The 22,708-nt window shown below is 38.3% G+C and overlaps 1 protein-coding gene across 2 annotated transcripts in view; it reads right to left on the bottom strand.

Moving 5' to 3' along the window:
• The window catches only part of RAB27B (RAB27B, member RAS oncogene family), a 189,207-nt gene that overhangs the window by 56,285 nt on the left and 110,214 nt on the right, over positions 1 to 22,708 (bottom strand). Inside the window, exon 1 of one of the 2 annotated variants that reach the window (XM_004459847.5) lies at positions 17,007 to 17,263. The exons of the other annotated variant lie outside the window; for it this stretch is intronic. The gene's annotated coding sequence lies outside the window, so the exon portion shown is untranslated. Of the gene's footprint in view, positions 1 to 17,006; positions 17,264 to 22,708 lie in introns of those variants that run through there. 2 annotated transcript variants of the gene reach the window in all.

The raw sequence follows: 22,708 nt of genomic DNA, 5'->3' as shown, positions 1-22,708 counted from the left end.
GGGGGGAAGAGTGGGGTGAAGGGGGTGGGGGTTATATGAGGACCTCATACTTTTTTAATGTAACATTAAAAAAATAAATAAAGACAAAGAAAGAAAGAAAAAAAGGGCCTGAATAGTTAAAAGACACAAGGACTTGGAGGGGGTAGTTTCAGGTATACCAAACCTCACAATTTACATGATAGCCCTAATTAACAGCTCATTGCTAATTGGAGTACCTTGTTATGGGTTAGAAGCCCTAACTTTCCTCATTTTTCTGGACTGCCCCTTGTTGACTCATTCACAGTATCACACAGATACTAAAGCAGCAGTCTGTACAAACAAATCTCCCCTTTCAATTTGCCAGGTAACTGGGTAATAATTTCTATCATTAGACCAATTTCATTTGAAATGCCTTAGAATGTAAATATTAGGGTAACTTTCACAAGTGATAATACTGCCTTCCATGTGAGAGTCCATACAGAATTTAGATCTTTGTAGAAACGCCTTGGCAGAACAACAAACAAGCACGAGCACCTTGGCCTTTCTTCTTGTCAGTATAAAGTCATTTCCACACCATTAACAAAAATTACATTAGAAACATTGTCCACTGTGTATTTTGTACAATAAGGTATTGGGATGCCTTTTCTTCTGGTTCTGTGGCTCTTATTCTTCTCGACATTCCTTTGAACTGTGGGCCTAAGCTATTGGATATGCAATAAAGGACCAGACCACAAGTGCTCTTAGAATGTTATAATAGAAAAGGCATGTCTCTTCCCATAAATTGGTACACTGTCTTTAATTTGGTAAGAAAAGCTACAGTACTTGTTACCTTGTTTTTTCTTTTTTCCTATTGCCAGGAAGCTCAGAGTTTGGTATTTTGCTCAAATGTAATAGAGAACAAATGTTCTCTGTTTCAACAACTTTCCCTTTTTTCCGCTTCTGTAATATATTGCTCAGTTCTTGCTTGTTCTTTTCATCTTCCTTTATCTACTTTCCTTCATTTATATCTCTAATCCTGAACTACTGCAAATCCTTTTGTGGAAGAAAGTAAACATAAAGGATGAATATTGTCTCAAAATTAACATTATTATTTTGACACTCTCCCACACACTTACCCACCCCACCCCTGCTCACTGTTCTGCGGCTCTTATTCTTCCTGTCCTTCACTGGAACTGTATTCCTAAGCCTTTTTGGATGAGCAGTCGACACAGAATCTAGTATGCAATGAATGGTTGTTCCAATATTTCACGTTTTTAAAAAATTACAAATGTTAACCTAGATTCACTGAAAAGGAAGAATACATACAGCTCCAGTCTGGTAAAACAAAAGACTGAGTTTTAATGAAAGTCAAGAATTAAGGATATGCTATTACCACTAAACTCTAATAAATATCACCTGTGCAGGGTACACATTTATTTTATTTCCTTCTTGAGCCTCAGTCATCAGAGAAAGCTTCACCACAAACTTGAGTCATTACCTGCTGACACAGTATCCAAAGACAATAATAGAAGTAAATTTGAACAATGGTGATTGACAGTGAATGACAGAGATTTGAGCATCACTGACAGATGTTTGCAATTTCTATTCATTAAACAATAAAAATAAAAATGCATGAACTCAGGATATTTACAAATATTTTGGCCTGAAACTGGCAAATATAAGTTGAAAGAGTTACTTGTAGCAGTTCTCCAAATTAAGACTACTTTTAAATAGAAATACTGCTGTTGAAAGTAAAGGAAGATAAAACCTTAATGGCAATGGGTAGATTAAAATGTATTATAGTTCAGTGTTTTGATTTCTGTTTTGACCCTCAGGAAAAAAGGATTTCTATCTAGCCTATTGATATGTTCCCAATAACGGTTAGGTTTGTTGTCTTTCTTGATATCATCTAAGGTCTGATGGACTTCAGAATGTCTTCACAAACTAGGTATAGTTAAAAGTTAATTGAAAATATCTATCTAAATTTCTCTTCACATGTAAAGCTTCACAGAGTTCTATGTCTGGAAAACAGTTCAAAAACCTCATGTCCTTGTAAATAGATCAGAAATACTTTTGGTACACTTTAATCAAGTATTCTACTAGTTCTGCATTGAAAGACCCATAAAATAGTTCTAAGAATTTCGATAGTTATCTGAACTAGATTTTCGTCAAGGTGGAATAAAGAAGAAACTGTTCAAAATTCTTCTTCACAAACAAGTGGCCAGCTACTTTCACTTTTGTTTACTAAATTTCACTGACTTGAAATTTATTGTTGTTTGGAGATAGCCAAGTACAGATAAAAAATCAGGACCAAATTTTCCCAAAACGAACTAACTCATTTTACATAGGGTTCGTTCTTGAAAAGTCACAAAAAAGCCATTAGACATTTGACCTAACTTGTTACTTGACAACATTTTCAACATGTTAGTGTGATGAACCCTGGACTCTGTTTTGCTTATTATGTTCAATAAGGTATATATGTATGTTTAAGGAAAATCAAACTATTATGTTTGTGATTGCTGTGAATTGTCTCAATCTTCATTTTTGAAACATTTTACTTTATGTAATAAATCTGTTTCCCTAAGATGGCATACTAGAAATTGGCCTGACCAGTATTTGGTGTCTATTTCTGAAGGAAACAACTCAGGGCAAAATGGTCATAAGGATGACTCTAAACTTATCAATGTACAATCAACTGAGAGATCATTTGCTATCATGTATCTATGACATTGGCCATTTCCCTTGCAACCGTGAACGTGTTTGAGAATCTTTCAGTTATTTACAAGCCTGTTTCTTATACTAGTAGGTAGCTGAGGTTGGCAGTGAAAAATGCCACCATTCCTGGTAGAAAAATGCTCAGGTTGGTTGATCAGTTCCTACTTACCACAGAGACTGCCAGCTCATCATCTGTGTCCACGTACATATACTTACAAGGTTCACTCCACAGGCAGGAAACCAAGAATTACAGATTTGACTGGGACTAAAATTTCTCTTTGCTTCAAATTGTTCCCCTACAAACTCTATTATTAAGCCTGGAACTTCCAACATTAGCCATGCCTTTGGATTTTTGCTAAATGTTAACAAAGCAAATATTCTTACTGGGGAACTATTTTCAGTCATTGCTACTTTAGCAGATATTAATTCCCAGAAAGACTGAGCAACAAGTCTTCAACTTTCTAATTTGGGAAGAAAACAACGGTACCAAGTACTGGAGAAAAATATCAAGAGGAAGGGATTTAAGATATATTTAGGGGATTTGAATCTCTGGACTGACAATGTGATAGCCAGGTCCTGAGCCTCAACAGACTCCAGCACCTACAATCTGATTTATTGGACTTACCACACTCAGCTAAGATGGAGTTAAAGAAGGACAATCACCACACCAAGGAGCCTAGAGTGATTACAACTGAAAATGGGAGGATTGCATCCAGCATCCATGTGGAATTTGAGCCTCCTCTTGACATAGAGGTGCAATGGACACAACCAATCCAATGTCCACATAGAAGAGGTGGTATTGGATTGAGAAAAGTGGACATGGTGGACGATGGGAATGGGGAAAGGCAGGAAGAGATGAGAGGTGGAGGTGTCTTTGGGACATGGAGCTGCCCTGGATGGTGCTTCAGAGGCAATCACCGGACATTTTAAATCCTCACAGGGCCCACTGGATGGAATGGAGGAGAGTATGGGCCATAATGTGGACCATTGACTATGAGGTGCAGAGGTGCCCAAAGATGTACTTACCAAATCCAATGGATGTGTCATGATGATGGGAACGAGTGTTTTGGGGGGGAGAGGGGGGGTGGGGGAGTGGGGTTGAATGGGACCTCACATATATATTTTTGATGTAATATTACTACAAAGTCAATTAAAAAAAAAAAAGTGGGCTTTTAGAGAAAGTTCTGAGAGAAATCAAAGTTACCCAAGATTTGTCTTTTTAAAACTTCTTTGCTCCACCCTCAATGAATGTCAGAGAAAAGATGCTGACAGTCCCATCCTACCTCCACAAAAAAAAAAAAACTTCTAATTAAATTATATGCCCAGATGGGCGTTTAGGGGCCTTGGGGAATGTTTAGCCTCATTAAAATCTTCATTTGTTTCAATTAAGTAGGAAAATCTGAGGATACATTCCTTCTCGGAAAAGTCTGAATAATAACAAGGCCTAGAGCAACTTTGTGCCTGGGAATTTCCTTCTGTCAGCCTTCATGTTACTCAAATGTGGCCAGTCTCGAAGCCAAACTCAGCATGTAAATGCAATGCCTTCCCCCCAGCGTGGGACATGACACCCGGGGATGAGCCTCCCTGGCAACGAGGGACCACTATCAACTACCAACTGATGATGCAACTGGAAAATGACCTTATACGGAAGGTTCAATGCGGATCAGCAGAATATCCATGTCTACATAAAATACCATGACTTTAAAATGCTGTTTGACCTAAAGTAAGGGGGAAATGGAAAGGAGAAATGAGTTTATATGGCTACGAGTTTCTAAAAAAGAGTCTGGAGGCTGGCAGAAGGTTTGCCCTCATGCACAACTGAGCAGAGTCAGAGAGACAGATAAAGCAGATACAACCCCCAGATATTGGTTCCTTTGAGGGCTAAAGAGACCCATGGGAGTTATGGTCATGGCCGATGGGGTTAACTACCAGGGCAGATGGCCCCTCTTTGGAAATGGTGTTTATGTGTGATGAATCTGGACTCAGATGGGATCTCCCTTCATAAGACTTTCATGCTAATGTGCTGGAGGTGCAGTTAATGTTGGGGTTTAAGATATATTTAGGGGATTTGAATCTCTGGACTGACAATGTGATAGCCAGATCCTGAGCCTCAACAGACTCCAGCACCTACAATCTGATTTATTGGACTTACCACACTCAGCTAAGATGGAGGTGAAGAAGGACAACCACCACACCATGGAGCCTAGAGTGATTACAACTGAAAATGGGAGGATTGCATCCAGCATCCAGGTGGAATCTGAGCCTCCTCTTGACATAAAGGTGCAATGGACACAACCAATCCAGTGTCCACATAGAAGAGGTGGCATTGGATTGGGAAAAGTGGACATAATGGACAAAGGGTATGGGGAAAGGCAGGAAGAGATGAGAGGTGGAGGCGTCATCGGGACATGGAGCTGCCCTGGATGGTGCTTCAGAGGTAATCACCGGACATTGTAAATCCTCACAGGGCCTACATGATGGAATAGAGGAGAGTATGGGCCATGATGTGAACCAATGTATATGAGGTGCAGAGGTGCCCAAAGATGTACTTACCAAATCCAATGGATGTGTCATGATGATGGGAACGAGTGTTGTTGGGGGGGGGGGGAGAGGGGGGGTGGGGGGGGGGTTGAATGGGACCTCACATATTTATTTTTAATGTAATATTATTACAAAGTCAATAAAAAATAAAAAAAATTATAAAAAAAACAAAAAAAACAAAAAAAACAAAAAAAACAAAAAAAAATAAAGATACCTTTGAAGATAAAAAAAAATATGTCTTTTGTTTTTCTTTAATAAAATTTTGTGACAAAAATAACTGTTCTTAATATTTTGGGTTTATACATAGGCACTATTGCTACAGTATAAATATAGTTCTGGAAACTCCTCACTGGAATGGATATCATTCAAATATTCTCTCCCCTCTTTAATTCTAATATCAATCCATTTCAAATCCAATTAAAGATAGTAATTTTAAAGTCATAGGAATGAAATGATATTTGCTGCTGAAAAAAATACATTACTGCTCAATATCCGGTCTATTCCTTACACTCTCCTTGATTGGTGCTGGCATTTTAGATATGCTTTCAGTATCCGCAGGCGCTAGATAATAGTTTAAATTATAGAGTAAGATTTACTTCTGCCTTTATTCTGTTCTTTGGGATCTTCTGGATTGGGGAAGACCTGAATGTTGCCTGGATCATCCAGGTAAGTTTTGTCTTTAAATGGTTCCTTAGGCCAACTTTGGAAATTGTATGGAATGAAACGCTGCTAGAGTGGGAGAGATGTTTGTTTACTTCAGTCCTCTTTTATATTCATCATGCTTTGGCATATATACTCTGTGACTGTCCTAAAGCTTAGCAAATTATATATTAAAAAGTATTCAAACAGGGAAGGAATACTAAGAAAAAGTAGAATTTGTGAATTCATTCCCTTTAAAACCAAGATTTTCGGACTTCTGATTATTTTTACTCAGTGACCTAGATGTGAAAATTGGTCCATTCAATGCATATATTCTTTTAGTGAAAATATTTCAAAGCTGAGAATGATGGCACTTGTCAGTCTTTAGTTAAGGGTTTAATATCAGTGCAGCTCTTCATCCTTGACAACCATGTTCAGCAGGCATCATTTTTAGTAATTCACAAATGTCCTTAAGTTGAAGTCCCTTTTTCTGCATAATAAATTTTAGATCCTCATGCAAGTCCAAGTACTTTGCAAAATAGAAGACTCATGCCCATATAGTCAGTTTATCTATTCTCAAAACCCCAAACAAGAAAAAACCCAAACCACAACATATTGATTTTTCCCAAAGGAATATGAAATATTGATGAATTTCCAGAGGGGGATAATCTAAAAGATTCACAGTTGGATAATAGCTTTCTGAATAATATCAGTAACAAAATGGTTAGGAAAAAATGAACAAGAATATTAAAGTCAACATAGTTCCAATTAGAAATCTTCACTAGGATTTCTATAGACACAGATTGTATGTCTAACTCAAGAAGGAGTAATTTAAGTATTTTTAAGAATTCTTCTCTATAATAATCAGAACATGAATAACTAGGCTATTTACATACTGTAAGGAGTTTTATAGAAAAATATTTTTTTTAGAACTGGATATCTCAAATGATGTGTCCAGAATAAAGAAAGTTTTACACACCTAGAATTCAGAAGGAACATGGAGAACTTCTCACCTGGATAATTAGGCACATAGAATGTTCGTATACTAATTGTTTAGAAAGCAGAAATACTTGTGATAGAAACATGAGAAGCAACCAAATGGTTGTATAAAGAACTTTTGCAAGTGCAATAGAGCATGCTCAATTTTTTCTAACAGTGATATTAGAAAGGTTTTAACATAGGGGTGGAGTGGAGAAGAGGAGGTGGAAGAGAAGGAGTGACTTTCCCTAAACTTGATCAGTCACTTGACACATTTTTACATGAATACAACTGAAACTTGCAAAAATAATCATTACTGGTGAATTTTTCTTCAATTATTTTAGAACACTGAGACACATTTATAAATGTGTACCTATCTTTTTTTCTTATTGAGATATAATTCACATAATATAAAATTCCCCATTTCAAGTGTACAATTCAGTAGTTTTTAGTATATTCACCTTATTGGGCAACTATTACCACTATCTAATTTCATTACCACCCTCCCCAAAGAAAACTCATCTTCCCTAGTAATTGGTCCCAATTTCCACTTCCTTTCATCCTTTAGCAACCACTATTCTACTTTCAGTCTCTATTGATTTGTGTATTCTGGACATTTCACATAAATAGAATGATATAATATGTGGTCCTTTGTGACTGGCTTCTTTCACTTAGCATAATGTTTTCAAGTTTTGTCCATGCAGTAGCAAGTATCAGTTCTTCATCCTTCTTATGGCTGAATAATAATTCATTGTGTAGATATACCACACCATGTTTATTCATTCATCAGTTGATGGATATTTGGGTTGTTTTTACCTTTTGGCTATTATGAATAATGCTGCTATAAACATTCATGTACAAGTTTTTGCATGAACCTATGTTTTCAACTTTCTGGAGTATGTACCTAGAAGTAGATTTCCTGGATCTTAGAGTAAGTCAATGTTTAGCTTTTTGAGGAAATGCCAATCCTTAGACACATCTTAAATTATGCTATAGGAAGTAGATCTTAAAGTCAGAGGGGTCATAAATTTGGTCATAGCAGAGCTGTGATGAAGGAAAATGAAGAAGGTGGGAGTTAATTTGCTCTTAAATGAATACTGGTAACAGTTATTGCAAGACATTAATGAGTCTAAACCAACAAATTCAATCACTTTAGGAATCTGCTAGTTTTTCATCCCAAAGTTCTGGAACACATTCCTAACTGAGATACAACTAGTCATTTTTTACTATGTGGACAAAGACAGAGTATAGGTGAGCAGAATTATAGGAAAAGGGAAACACTACTTAAAGACATGACCCCAAAGACAGAGACAAATAATACTATAGTCATAAACTAAGTGCTACAGGGATATTAAATATTTCCCCTAATTTAACAACAACAATAACAACAGCATATATCTATTATTAGACATATAACCTTACATTTTCCCTAAGTCCATCTGGAATTTAAATCTCATTAATAACCAAAGCAGATAGGTGCTTACAGAAAAGAAAGGAAACCATTAGTCCTATTTTGTGGCTACCAATCCTCCCTCTTTCCAAGTCTCCGGGAGATGGTCTCATTGATTTTAGTGATTAACTGCATGTTGGTATTTCTCAGTCATTATCACCAGTCTGACCTCTCCTGGGAAGTTCAGATTTCTGAAGTCATTTTCCTTCTGCACATATCCAACTGAATGGCCACAGGACCTTTCATGCAGTATGACTAAAAGGGAACTCCTCTTCTTCCTCCTTCAACTTGTTTCATCCTCTCTATATCCTATTTTAATTAATGGCTCCACTATTCATTCATCAGTTCCATCATTAAAGCCAGCAAAATACACTTTCATAAAATTTTCCTCTTTTTACCCAGTCACTAACTCACTCTTTTTTTTTTTCAAAAAAAATTTTTAATTGTTTTTTTTTAAGGATCTATAGATCACAAAAAATGTTACATTAAAAAATATAAAAGGTTCCCATATACCCCACACCCCACCCCACCCTCCACTCCTCCCACATCAACAACCTCTTTCATCAGTGTGGCACATTCATTGCATTTGGTGAATACATCTTGGAGCACTGCTATACCGCATGGATTATAGGTTACATTACAGTTTACACTCTCCCCCAGCACTTTCAGTGGGTTATGGCAGGATATGTAATGTCCAGAATCTGTCCCTGCAATATCATTTAGGACAACTCCAAGACCCAAAAATGCCCCACATCACATCTCTTCTTCCCTCTCCCTGCCCTCAAGCAACTACCGTGGCCACTGTCTCCAGATCAATGCTACGGTTTCTTTCATTGCTAGAGTCATAGTAACTAACTCACACTTGCTAGTTATTTCTCTAACCTGACTTCTCCCCAAAATTAAAGTTACTTAACTAATTCCAGGCCATTTTATTTCTTCCTCCTGACTGTACTTTCTATAGTTCTAATCCTTTTAAATTTGTTTTTCCCTTTGCTATCACAATACTTTCAAACCACTCACTTAAATCTTACCAGATTACACTAAAATTTTCTCCTTATGTATAACTGCCCCACCAGATTCTTAAGTTCTTCAAGAACAGGAAGTATATGTTATCATCTTCACACCCACAGTACAAAGCGTGATGCTGACACATAATAGTCATTAAAGAATTTTTAAATACAAAAATTCAGATAGACAAAAATAGTACCCAAAATTAAGTTGCCAGAATCAGGTTTAACATGATGAGCAGATCTTTTATTGTAATAAATAACGTTGTTAACTCTAGTATAACTAATCTGACATTTCCCCGAACATGTATCCTATCCTACAATAGGCAGAATTTGTTCCCCAAAGGTATGTCATTAACTCTTGGATTTGTTCTTTTCATCTTTTGGATCAAGTGATCTATGTACAAGAATACGTTTACTGGGGACAAGATCAATTAGAAAGCAGTTTGAGTTAGTTCTTCAACTTTCTAAGTAGTGTTTCAAATTTCTATACACTTTTGAAAACATGATACCTGAAAAATAAGACAAATAAAAAGATTTCTGCTGATTATAGAGTACTATGCAAAGAACATCTTTCTTCAAATGTAAGTTAATTTAAGTTGTTTCTTATCTCTTTTGAAGGAATTCTCTGGCCTAACTTGTCAGACACACAGTTTGGATAGCTACTGTATTGATTCTGGGAATGGACATTGCTGCTCTAGACTAACCTACATTTTTGCTACATTACACTAAAATCACCCTAAATCCAAGGTTTTCTAGGAACTGAAGGGTAGGAAACTGATTTCTGGCAACTTGGGCATCATACATGAGTCTACTCTAAAAGTCAAAACGTACTTTAAAAGAGTGAAAACTTCAAGGAGTCAGAACCATGGAAACACTTGATTACAAAAACTGTTGGGAACCAAGAAGAATAATATTATGATTCAAGGAAAATTCTTCTTCACAGCAGCTCAGTTATTAAGTTATTTCACAGAGAAAATGAAAGCAGAGAGTTCAGTGACCCCATCACAGCTTGCACAGGAAACAGATATATGCCAGGCCTTCTCCAACTCTGCACAGGAGACCAAACCTGCAGGCTGGCTTAACTTGCCCATTTGGAGACTGAAACGTACCCTCCATTTTTCATCTCACCCTCTTCATCTTTATCTAGGAATACCCTGCTTTGTGATCTCATCCATTTGTCAACTATATACATTTGTAGGAGAGGGGGTTCCTAAATTAAAGAAGGACCCAGAAGCAGTGGTAATGAAGTAAGCCTTCTACCCTGCTTACTTGGTTTTTCTAGTAGCTAACTGAAACATTAAAATCTTATGAAAGGGATTTGAAGAGATTATGTAGGCAAATTTCAAAATAGATGGAACCTGATGATGACCTAATGAAGGCCTGAGAGAAGAGCAAATGAAAAGTTACTCATTTCATTTCACTGCTACTATGCAGTCTTCATCAACCAGAGTCGTTTCCAACTGAAGATTAAAGAACAGACTTTTCTTATATGATGCCCTATTTATTTAAGTCCACATCCTTACATGGTAACACTCAGTTACAAATACAAAAATGTTTCAATAAAGTGATTGTTTTCTAAGATATGTCTTGCAAAGTTTTTGCAGTATTGGAGACATCTTTTTCAAAACCTTAAGAGGCAGAGTCTGATAACAGATAGGCTAGAACCAGGGTGGGGCAGGAGTGGGGGAAGGGACCCGGAATGATAGTTTCCATATAGTTAGCTGCCGTTATCTACATTCAGTTTATTCAAGGAATTAAGCAATTAGTAAATGGGTTACACTGTTCCTGAATTCTTAAGCATTTGGACAAAAACTTCAGAAAACTGGAGGTCTAAGTCAGCAGTCCAAGGAGAGAACTGAGTGGCAACTCTTGACACTGGAAAATGTTTCCAAGTTGTTGAGTTTTATTTTTAGAACAAAGACATTCGTACATTTCCCCCTTCTTCAAAAATCTAATTTCATTCTATATTTTTAATATTCCCAAATGTCCAGAAATATTTAGCAACAGTATATTTTGTTTATGAAAAGAACATACTTTGAATAGCAGACCAAAAGAATGGGTTATTCTGTTAACAAACTTCTCAGGTTCAAGGGACCTTGCCTAAGTGAGAATGGATAAATAAAATTCAAACCAGTTTTGCTTTTTCTAGTTATTCTTTTTCTAGTATAGCTCCCAGGTCAGATTTAAACACAGTTTCATTTTTCTGAGCAAGTTCAGGAGAGAAGGAACAAAAAATTCCAGATTGGGTTGACCCAAGTTTCACTAGAATTGAAATAAATTTATGCTACAGAAAGAAGACAGTCTTGTATTTTTCTCTATGCCTATTAAAATAAAAAAGTTTCTCTCTTTTATAGACTCTATATATTTTTCTACCTTCCCCCATATATTTTCTTATTTATCTACGTCTACACATCTACACATCTCTCTCTCTCTCGATCTAGAAGGATGAATAGATACTTAAATATAAGGAAGAGAGGAAAGAAAGAAGCAAAGAAGCAACCAAACATGAAGCAAGAAATGATGTAGGTTACTCAGGTCTAGATTTCACAATAAGGACCTTAAAATAATTAATCCATTCCTTTTATTTTATACAGTAGAAACGCCATGTCAATAGCTATATACTAGCCCACAGTAGCAGTATTTATTCAGTGATAGACTTCCTAATGGCTTGATTTAAGCCTCACCAGTTTTTGACATCTATAATATATCCTCCTCCTATGAAATTATTCCAAATATTATGTGGGTGAGTCATGGTATTCTTGAATATGGCTTTACCTCTTTAAAAATATTTTTGCTGCATATCTGGATATTCAACATTTGGCTTATATAGCAGCTATAGTTTAATTTTCTTTGAACTGTTTTGTTATTTTTACAACTGTGTTCACTAAACATTAACTATCATGTCTTAAGGCATGACCCAGAATATCTATCAAATACCAAACACGTTATATTCTTGTATTTGTAGAATCACAGCTAGGAGGATAATTTGAAGGTTGTTTAGTCCAACATCCCCATCAATTCCTTTAATATACCAAGCCCTTGCACAGGTTAGAGCTCAGCAGATGATTTTGCCTCTGTCTAGATTGTTCTCTCCCAACTCTTTACCTGAGGGGTATCCAGACATTCTTCAGTTCTCAACCAAAATGCTGTTTCCCAGAGAGGTCTTTTTTTCCACTCCCATCATTATTCTTTCCCATTTGAAGAAGTTATTTGCAGTCAAAATACCTCCTCAATTTTTGTTTTAATTTTAGCATTATCTAATCCTTCCCAGTTTTGAACTCTACTTTCTTTTATGGTGAAAGAAAAGGGAAACAAAATATAAGTTGAATAATCTTACTGTCTTTCACATCTGCTAACATGACACTCATTCACTGCTTTACCCTAAATATGCTAAAAGAATCTTTAGCTCTCCTTGGTGTGCCCAAGCTCCAGCCCATTTTGGGCTTTACTCTGTTCATGCTATGGTTTCAGCTCTGCTCTCACTTTACTCTTCATCTCAGCAACATCTGACACATCTGGTCAGCCTCTTCTCTTTGAAATATTTTCTTTCTTGAGTTCCATGATGACACCTTTCCTGGTTTGCCTCCCACCTCACTGGCTTTTTACTTGCTCTCCTATGCAAGGTCCCTGAATAAACCAGGGCTTGTTCCTAGCGCTCTACTTTTTTCTTTAATATCTCTCTAGATGATGCCCTCAAGATCATGACTCTAAGTAGCATCCATAGGTAGTTGAATTTCAAATTTCTATATTTCACTATCACATCTACCAATTGCTCCAGATTAGAAGACCAAATCAACACCTCCACTTGGATACTTAAAAAGACCTCAAATCACTGGAAGTGAACTCTGATTTCCCTTTCAAACCTGCTCCACCTGTAACTTTCCTGGCCCAGGAAATGGCTTCACCATCTATCCAGCGTCTTCAAAACAAAGCCTAGTGATTATTTTGGTCCTTCCTTTCCTTTCTCACCCTTTACCCAATCCATCAGCAAGTCCTGTTGGCTCTATCTTCAAAAAACTTCCAGAATCTCTCCTCCTCTCTTAGTGACCACTGTTCTGTTACTAATCTAGGCCACCGTCATCTCTGATCTTCTGGACTAGGCTCTTAACTCGCCTCCCTACTTCTTCTCTGGATGCCCTGCCATCCAGTTTCTTCCAGTGATCTCTTAGACAGATTAATGTCACTCGTCCTGAGGTTTTCCCCAAACACTGACTCTCACAGAGTCGCCCCAGGTCACTCATATTATTTTACCCTTTAAATTTTTTTCTTAATAGCACCGAAACTTACAGAACTGTTTATTTTTTTATGGTCCATTCCCCCACACTCCATGATGGCAGAGACCTTGTACTTTTTTTCCCCCTTTCTCCTCCCCCTCCCCCTGCCCACTTGTTTTTGCTCTCTGTGTCCATTCACTGTATGATCTTCTGTATCTATTTCTCTTTTTTTCTTCTGTTCTCATTTTTTCTCCTCTAGGATTCACCGGGATTCAATCCTGGGGACCTCTGATGTGGAGAGAGTTTCCCTGTCACCTGTGCCACTTCACCTTGACTCTCCCCTTGGCCTCTCTTTTGTTGCATCGTCATCTTGCTGCATAACTCATTTGCTCAGGCACTGGCTTGCTGCGTGGGCACTCAGCTAGCCACACAGGCACTTGGCTTGCCACGTGGACACTTGTGTGGGTACTCGGCTCACCACACAGGAACTTAGCTCACCATGCAGGCACTGACTTGCCATGCAGGCACACTTTCTCTTTTTCTTTTTACTAGGAAGCCCCAGGGATCAAACCCAGGCCCTCCCATATGGTACTGACGGAAGCCCTATCACTTGAGCCACATCTGCTTCCCCCTTGTATTTTTTTTTAACCTCTGGCATCCACCATGCTTAGAGGAGTAACAAGAGTCATAGGCTGCAAAGAAAGCATTTGTTGAATGACTCTCCAACATGTTGTAAGTCTTAGTACCTCCTCAATCATTCAGAATATAAATCAAAAGCGAGCATGTTCATTATGACCTTCAAAGTCCTCCCTGATCTGCCCCCCTACTGTTCCAAACCCATTGCTAGCTACTCTCTGGCTCACTCCCTCTGCTCCAGCTGTACAGTCTTCTTCACCATTCCTGGGAGATGCACAGTGTGCAGTTCCTTCAGTCTGTAATGTTCTTCCTCCCTTATCCACATGACTCACTCCCTCACTTCCTTCGGCTTAATATTCAAATATTAGTTTCTCATTGAGGCTTTACCTGAGAGCCCATTGAAACTCCCAAATATTCCCTGTTCTGCGTCACCAGCACTTTCTGAAGTCCTCTTCTGCTTTTTCTCCTTAGCACTTACTCAAATGTACCCTAGATTTAACTTGCTCACCTTGTTTCCTCTCTGTCTCCCCCCCCTAAATGCAAGCTCTATGGGAACAGAGACTTTTTAATGTTTTGTCCACTTCTATACACATGGTTTCCGAATAGTACTTGACACTATTAATAAATACCTGTTAAATCAACAAACAAGCAACTTAACATATTATTTTTCTCAATAAGTTGAGCAGGTGTTTGATTAAGACTGAACTTATTGAAGTTTTTTGGCTTTTTTCTAAAAGGCATTTTATTCACATGACTGGTAATCTAGAGAAGTATGCCTCATTTTAAGGGCAGCTGACGAGAGAATATTAATATTTGGAGAACATGAATAATGACTGCAAAGAGTGTGAAACAAATTAAGCAATACTCTCAACTCCGTATATGGGGTTTACAATAGGCTTTTAGTTGTGCTTCAGTGATGCCACTGCTTCTTACTAGTCTAAGCTTCATAAACATCTAATAATGGGTGAAATATCATTCCCCTTCATTAGTTCTCTTTAGAAAGTGATACATTCTTCATGAGAAACACCTAGGTTTGTCCGCTCTGTTTTTATGGTAATTGTGTTCTTACATGTCAACATTGCAATTACTTGCTTAAGAGCTGAACTATTGGCTAATCAACCGGATCCTTGATGAATCAACTCAAGAAACTGGATTAATTTTGAGCAGAGGTTTTATGTGAATAGTTGGTCTACATTTTGAGTTCTCTTGAGGCAAAAGACCCAAGAAACTAATTAGAAATTTTCCATTGTGAAGATGGGAAAGGAGCAGATTTCTGTTCTGAACCACCTGGGACTTTGGATCCCTTTTTTTTTCCAGAAGAACAATGAAATGAATAAAAAAAACAACAACAATTTCTGAAGCCAGCAGATATTTTTAGTACAACTTCATGTGTTAAGGAGTTCAGAAGACCAATTGTTTTGGGGTACCTTCTCTGTCAGGTCAATGTGTCTGTTCCAGATATGGCCTGTGAGAAAGTTGTGCTTTGCTTACATTTGACAGATGCTCTTTATTCCTTCCTGGCAACTACAAGAACAGGCTCATCCAGTTTCATTTGAAATGTTTTGTTTTCCCTTTTGAAAGCAATGATAATAACATTCTATAGGAGTTCATAGTTCTTAATCAGAACAGTTTCACTGATATTAAATTATCTGTCAAGATTACTCTTTTTTGGTCATCACAAGAATCCTTTCTTGTCTTCAGGAAGGGCTGATCCCATCTAGGTAGAGGATTTTACTAGCAAAGTATGAAAAATAACTATTTGTATGTTTGAGGGGGGGGTTGGGGGAGGGACTGGCACAAGACAAGAATGGATCTAACTTTATTACTATGATTTGGACTTTATAGTAGCATGAGAATTCAATAAAGTTGAATGCCTGAGGATATAATGCTGAAACCCACCTTTTCTGTTAACTTTTCAAAGTTTATCAAATCATGTGTATATTCACGTATATACTTATTTATCACTGGATATTGGTATATACAGACAACTAAATGTGTAGAATAGTACATATCTTTCTTTTAAATAGAACAAATAGCTATATTATATTAAATATTAATGTTGCTAGTAATCCTGAAATCACATGCTGTCATATACTAACCTGCCATTTGAAGAGCTGGAATCTTGTACCTGTCACTTTAGACCTTGAAATAAAGAGCTGGTCGACAAGTTACAGGTGTGGTGACTTTAATCAAACACAGCTTTTTCCCTAGGAACACAACCTCTGCTTTTTACTAGTTATATTTTACCCACTTCATTAGTTTTCACATGCTTAATTAGAATTAAGCAATAATACCCTGGGTGGCAATTTATTTTCACCTCTTGAAAGGAATACACACACACACAAACACATTAGTAGCTGCAATTTTTGTATTAGAATAGGAAGTGACAGCAAAAAAAATTAGAAAAACAGAAATTACTCTTGACTTCTCAAGAGTACAAAAACTGAAGAAGTGCAAAGAAAGGTCCCATCGCTTCGCTGGCCTGCCTAAGTCACTTCTCCCAATAATCTTATTATTATTGTTATTTTGGTGGTTGTTTCCGAGATGCAATCCGCAGGAAACTGGCATTGCTGAGCCTAGCCAGCTGTTTGCTATGCAAATACCAAAACAAAGGCAGCCGGCGAGTTTCCTGCTGACTGCCGTGCACGCACCTCGCCGTCTACCTCCCCAGGATTCCTGCTGGAAACTGCAGCCCTCGCGCGCTCACACCCAGACCCCGACTGGTCGGGAGCGCGGCCGCCAGGCGCCTCTCCCAGGCCTGCCGCTCCCCATCCACGTCTCACTTCCTCCTCCCCGGCCAGCAGCTGAGAAGACCCGTAGGGGGGTCCCACGCTCCAGCAGTAACACCCAGCTTCCCCGACTCACCAGCCCGCGGCGTTGCCTTCGGCGAGAGGGCTGGGTGCCGGGTTTCGGCGAGGCTTCCTTCCCGGTCGCCAGGCCCCCGGCCCCCGGGCCGAAGCGGCGCGCCTACCCCGGATGCGGCTCACGGGGCGCCCGTCCCGGCGGCGGCGCCTCGTTTCCCAACCTGTGGCCCTGGGTCGATCGGCCGCGGGTCGGTCCCCAGCCCGGGCGGTCCTTCCTCCAGGGGCAGGGCCCGTAGCGCCACCCCCGGCGCGGCCTGCGGAGGCGCGGGTCTGAGAGGTGTGTGAGAAGAAGGCGTGTCTCGAGCCCGAACGCGGATGTGAGGCACTCACCTCAGGCCGAGCTTGCCGGTGACTCGGCCGCGGGCACCAGACACCCACGAGGCTTGGGGTTAAATTCCCCACGCGGCGGGGCTTCCAAGCCCTAGCAACGTGTTCGTTTTAGTCATGCCTTTTTCTGTGTTTTCTTTGGCATCTCTTATTCCACAGCCCAGGGCACGGGGAGGGGAACCGCTCCCAATGCATCGTGTTCCCTGGCGGGGAATCTCTCTCTAAGTGCAGAGAGAGAGGCCTCAGGAAATACAGGGGGAGTTGTAAAGAAATTAATATTTCAGAAGTTAAGACGTATTGATATGGACACCTTAATCAGTATAGTCCCTCCTAGCTGTGCTTTCTAAAGTCATTTCGGTCGGTCAGTAAATGAAAGCTATCAGAGCAAACAAGATAATAGGAACACGCATTCACTGAACAAACATTTATAAGTACCAGCTGTGTGGCAGGCCCTGTTCTAGACACTTCAGACTCATCCGTCCATAAAACAGACCGAGAGGCCGGGCAGCCCGCTTGGGGTTGCGTTTCAGACAAACTGACATCCCTAGTTTACTGATGGTTAAGGTAAGCATACAAGATTGTTTCACAGAATAGCAGTGAGGAAAAGAAACCAGCTCCAGACCTGTTGCTGGCATTGGTGTTGGTAAACAAAAAGACCCTTAGGCCTTCAAGACCTTCACTGTCTCACCAGTTCTGACTGGGTGCCAGGGAGGCGCTGGATTCTCAGCTCAGAGCATCCCCTGCAGCCATGCTGAGGGGAGGGGGTGAAGGAGGAGCAACAAATAAACAGAAACAAAGAAGTGAGGGAAACAGGAGGAACGCTGGATCCCATCGAAATCTGTCTACTCTGTTAGGAAAGCATGGAGGTTCTATGTTCTGGCCTCAAAGTGCTTATCTTTAAGATGAGGATAATTATTTTACCTTCATAGGATAACTGTGAATAAACAAGTTCATCCAAGTTAAGTGCATTCAACACGGCCTGGCTCAGCAAGTTCTACATATGTGTGGCTCTTATTATTATTTTGGTGGCAATTAATTTACTCCATTCTCCCGTGGCAAAGTCCAATTTGTAAAAAGAATATTTCTGATCTTTTGGGAGAAAGTATAAGAAGTTTAGGTTGTGAATTTTCTAAATATGTATGTTGGGACTCTTTTATGGTAAATCGATTTGCATCCATCAGCAGTGTCTGATATGTGTGTGTCCACTGGCCAGGTTAGAGACGAAGGAAAAAAATGATGACCTTGAATTTGTTCCACTGAATGTAGCATGTTATTAAGTTAAAATGATTCTTTATATAATGATAACCCATATTCTTTACCTAGTTATGTGTTCCCTTACTAACATTAATCCTAATAATTCTACTTCATTTAGAAAGCCCTTTCTTGTAGATCATCTCATGAGACTTTCGCAACGTTGTTTTGAAATAGGCAAGGCATCTATTATTTTTATTGTCCTCATTTTAAGGAGGAGAAAACCAAGGTTGAGATTTTCCTAACAATTTGCCCAGAGTCATGATAGCAAAGGGAGAACTCAGGGCTGCTGAAATGAGTGCTAAGCTCACAGGGGCCCTACACTGGGCTGCCTCCTTAATATTTCTGGGAAAAGTTCCAGCCATGAAACATCCAACACACACTTTTATTGTCTGCTTTCCTTGCCACCCTTCTGCACACAAGTGTGTCACCCGTCTTTCCGAGTCAGCTGTTGCAGGGACAGCTCTCCTGGAGTCACTTGCCACACATGGTCCAGTCCTGTCTTTCAGGTTTCAAGGCTCTGAGCCGTCTGTGTTTCACAGTGATGCTACTTGACAGTACAGGAATATTTCCTCCCTGTGGGAAGACGGGTTCCAAGGAGGAGCAGGCAGGGGTCGACAAGAGAGCAATGTCAACTGGCCACTTCATAAAGCCCCCTAACCAGAGTGAGGACAGAATAAAAAGCACTAGAAAACCAGTGAACACAAGGTGACAGTATCATGTGTCATAATAAGAAAGCCTTCCTGTACCTGGAATTCATGAAGCACAAATTAAATAGATGTAATTTCTTCCTGCGGTAGGATTATAATGCAATAAATGCAGCACTGAGGTAAACAGATATATAAAAGTACATGGGAGACTTCTAGTTAAAAATGGCAACTTGATCACATGCATTTCTTCACCCCTATCCAAACTCCTCTAACAATAGAGTAAATGAAATTTTTAGAAGTTATTAACCCCTAAGAACAAACAAAAGGGAGAGGGGACACCAACAGACAAAATAAATGGCAATTAACTTTTGGAAGACCCTGAGAAAGATGGAGTCTTGGTAGCTGATCTGGAAGAGCAGAGGAGTTTATACACAACATGCCTGCAGGAGGGAGGATAATTAGAAATGGGCAAATTCTCCCTGTATAACACTGGAGGGCTTGGGCCTGGGAGGCATAAAACCACCATAGAAGGAGGCCAGGTGGTGGGGTAAGCATAGGGGTTTGTTTAGAAGGCTCTACACAGAATGCCTGGTCCCAGAGTTCCTGTCCCCCATGCCATGCAATCAACCAATCAGAAGTTCTTCCATCTGCTCCACCCTGCTTCATTTTCTCAGCAGGAGACTAGAGGCCTATTTTCTGGAGACAGAAAATTAGAGTAATTTGTGGTTCAAAAAGATGAACTGAACACATGCATTTTATCTCTGTTCTTGGAGAAAATGAATTAAAAATAAATATACAAGACAAGAAAAAACATCTGAAATTGAAAATATACTCAAGATTTTTAAAAAATTGAAAGGTGGGTTGGAAAGATTAAAAGATCTTCAGGAAAGTAAAAGGAAAAGATAGAAATAAAAAATTGGAATTAAAAAAAATTCTAGTAAGAATCCCAGATATTTCCAGAAAAGTTATTTCCAGCTAGAAAAAATAATCAAAGAAAAAGTGCAAAAGAATCCAGAAGTGAAACCATGAACTTTGAGATCAAAAGTTCCACTGGAAGTCCAGGAGAAAAATGTTTAAAATTAATTAATTAAACACATCAAGATATAGCATTCTGCAAGATCTGAAACACAGGAGTAAAGAGAAGAATCTAAAACAACTTCCAGAAACATAAAGCAGATCACATACAAAGGAAAATAATAAAAATTACACTCAATATCTCAAGAGCAATACTGGAACAGATTCTTTGAATGCGTTCAAATGATTGAAATGAAATTATTCTGAATTTAAAATTGTATATCCAGACAAATTGTCAGTCAAGTGTGATTAAAGATATTTTCAGACATACAAGGTCTCAAAAAATATGCCTCCTATGAACCATTTTAAAAGAAACCTCCCCCAAAACAAGCTTATAATTCAAGAAAGAGGAAAAGATCCAATCCAGGAAATGCAAATCCAACACAGAAGAGAGTAAAATAAATTCTCGAGAACAATTTTGAAGCAGGCCTAGTGAGAAGCAGAAGAATGAATGGTTGAGGTAGTATTGGCCCAAGAAAAAGAAAAAAAAAATAACAGAAAGAGAAAACATACATTATTTTGATGTATTTATACATTTGGGAAAAATTATTGATAAATGTGCAGCAGAGACTAGAGCAGCTCATTGAATTTCATGTTCTTCTCTTTTTCCTGAGCATCCCAGTAGATTACATTGCTTAGCCCCCTACAGCTGGGGACGGTAAATAATGAAATAGCAGAATAAACAAACCATATAGAAATAAAGAAGTAAATACAACAAGAAACTACTGAAAATGTCAAAACATTTGCCTGTGGGTTTTAGGACTGGTGCTTAGGAGATACATCCAATTATATAAGAACTTTAACTTCATTTTAGTTTTTAAAACTATGAAACCATTTTACCTTAATAAAATAATTTTAAAGTAGGCTTAAATATGCATGGGCAAACAAGATGTTTGTTCAATAGAGAAACCGTTACAATTTACTAAGTATTTGCATATGTTAATATAATAACCTATAAGCAGTGGAGAAAGTGAATTTGGGATAGAGAATGAAGGAAGATTTTATGGTCCATACAATCATTTTTTCATTGTACAATCATTTATCACACTGAACAAACATTGAAGTAACACCTTGTGCCTGGTACTCTACAAAACACTGGGGATACATGAGAGACCACAAAGGAAGAATAAAGGTGCTTTAAGAGAAAATGGGCATTTTTAAGCTTTGAACAAGTACATTGTTTTCTTCTCTTGTCCTTGGTGGCATGAGCCATTGATTTAACTTTTTAGGCAAGATGTGACCCTTCCTCCTTCAAAGTCCTCCAAAAAATTGCCCTCTTCTCTGTTGACTGGAGCCCCACACTGATGAGATCAGAAGTTCCCTAACTAAACCTTCTCCTGGGATTGCAGGAAAGGGTTGGCCAGGGAGTCATGCAGGGGTGTGCCTCCACCTTGGAATGAGCCTCAATTCACATTGAGTCTGTCTAATCACAAATAAAAATCAACTCCTCCCCAGTGTCAGGAAACCTCAAAACATGACTAGCATGTCACAAGACTGGACTCCCAGGTCATGCTAGTTTCCTAACCACTTTCAAAAAAAAAAAACTTCAAAAATATACATGCTTCAGTGACTTTCTACTGAACAAATTATTTTAAATATGCAGCACATCAAAACCTATTAATATTTATTACATTGGACTCTGATTACACAATTATATCCAGAGCATCTACCATACAGTGAGGTCTTAACCTTCCCATTTCTATCCTCATTTTGCCTTAGTTTCTTAAAATGTGAAATGAAGATATACAAGGGGCCTGATATGATTATAACTTAATCTAATTCTTTCTTCCTGGTAAAGGAACATATTATGAGAACGGCACAAATGGTTTCATGAGTAATGTTTATATACAGTCATTAAAATTTCTGTTTTACAGTTAGAAATAAAATAAAATATTTGTTTAAATAATTCATTTTGTTATTAATATACCTCCAATAAATTAGTTAGAGAAAATGTTAATGCCTAGATCCACATGTGTCAATCTCCCAATCATGGTGGTAGAGTTAGACTTTCAGATTTTAAAATACTGCAAAATAAAGGCTTTTGGAAATATTGGAAACTTGTGAAATTCCTTGACATTAAGTCCAATCCCTGACTCTCTGGCTCCATGACTTTGTGGTCGCATATTCTTCATTTGGCACTGTGGCATTGGCTTTCTATTTCCAATTTAGTCCTTTGGAAGGAATCATAAAGCATTTCTGTCAGAGTTACATTAATACACACATTATAGAAGAGTTAACATGATATTGAAACTGTACACCTCTATTTTTTTTAGGACTTGTTTTACCTGTTTCAATAAGAATATAGTTTTATGTTCACAGATCTTGTATCTTTCAAATAAAATTTATTCTTAGGTTTTAATTCATTTTATATTGCTTTTTTTATTTATTGTTTAATACTTTA

This window comes from Dasypus novemcinctus, chromosome 16 (genome assembly GCF_030445035.2).
Source record: "Dasypus novemcinctus isolate mDasNov1 chromosome 16, mDasNov1.1.hap2, whole genome shotgun sequence".
Lineage (NCBI taxonomy): Eukaryota > Metazoa > Chordata > Mammalia > Cingulata > Dasypodidae > Dasypus > Dasypus novemcinctus.
This window is presented reverse-complemented; position numbering and strand designations above follow the sequence as displayed.